The sequence below is a fragment of the Propithecus coquereli genome, unplaced genomic scaffold (assembly GCF_000956105.1).
Source record: "Propithecus coquereli isolate 6110/MARCELLA unplaced genomic scaffold, Pcoq_1.0 Scaffold38, whole genome shotgun sequence".
Taxonomy (NCBI): Eukaryota; Metazoa; Chordata; class Mammalia; order Primates; family Indriidae; genus Propithecus; species Propithecus coquereli.
In genome coordinates, this window is record NW_012149507.1 from 439,731 (window position 1) to 441,287 (window position 1,557).

Sequence of the window (1,557 nt, forward strand, 5' to 3'; positions counted from 1 at the left end):
ACAAAGTGGAGAACTGCGTGTAGTATTCTCCCTACCACCAATGCAGTAGTTTTATAGTTAGGGAAATAATGAGGGTGGCTTTTCCGTCCAGTACCTACAGCCAAACGACTCCACCCAGGAATGCCCCAGCACGGAGCACATTCCTCTCTACCAGGGGACTTGGAGAAGCAAACCAGCCAAGGAGAGGGAAGTGGCTAGTTTGTCCTGTGTCTGTAGAGGATAATAAATCCAAGTAAGAATGGGGCAGCTGCAGAATAAAATCAAAAGAAGTAGACTCTAAGTGGCTGGGGTTGCCTGAAGGTAAATTGCTACTAATCAAGTTACAGTTAGAATTATATTACATTTGGATCAGATTTGTGATCTATAGATAACAGGTATTCACCTAATTTAGGAAACACACCCTTTTCTACCATGGGCGACTGAGATGAATTCAGAACAAAGGGATCCTAAATTCTTTGAAGCACTGTGGTAGAGGGTGTAACGATCCTTTCTCAAGTATCTCATCACCTTAAGTCTCTTTTCAGTCACTTTGAGAGAAATTTTTAAAAATAGTCAAGCCTCCAGTGGCCATTTGATCCTATGTGTGATGGTGACAGAGACAGACGCAATCAACTGTGGTTCATTCTTTCTTTGTATAAAGGAACAAAACTGTAACTTGTGTTTAGGGAACAAACTTTCATGATTCTTAGCATCCATCTTTCATTCCCAATCCTCAAAGCTGTTTGGAAACACAAACTCATTTATTCCCACTCACCAAGCACCACTCAGAATGAAGAAAGTAGAATAAAATAGTGAAATAATTATAAATATCATATTCTTGCCCAGGTTCGCAGTATTAGTCTGTATGGTTAAGAGGCAGCATGACGTAGTCATTAAGTTCCTAGACCCTGGTCCCAAATGTAGGTGGTTCAAATCCCACCTACGTATCTTTCCAGATCTGTGACCTTGAGCAAGTTAACCTCTTTGGATTCCATTTCCCCTGTGCAAAGTGGAGAGGATGATAATAATGGTACCTACATCATGGGGTTGTTGTGAGGATTCAGTAAACCAAGTGCTTAGAACAATACAGTGGCACCTAGGAAATGCCATTAAAGTGCTAGCTATTGCTATTATTCTTGTGGCTTCAGGTAATGAGAATGCAATTCCTACTAGCTTAAGACCCAAAAGAGAAGTGGTGGTTACTTCAGACATGGCTTAGAAGAGAGTTTCCAGTCATGCTATTAGGAACCTCCCCAGCATCTCAGCCTTATTTCTCCCTGATTCAAGATTTATCAGACAGGCTGGGTGGTCACAAGATGGCCACTGTAGCTCCAGAGCTACCTTATCCCTACAGAGAAAGAAATAGTTCTTGTTATGAAGATATGGCAGAGGTCCCAGGGCAGTGGCCCAGCTGTGGTCAAATACCCATTCCGGAACCCAGGTGATGACCCAGGCCAAGTGGGGGTCATGTGATAAGCCCTGGGACAGGAGGGCTGGGTTTGCCCAGCCCAAACCACATGGCCTAAGGGAGTTCCCGTGTAAAGGCTTTCAGGGTGATGCCCCAAAGGAAGGGATCAG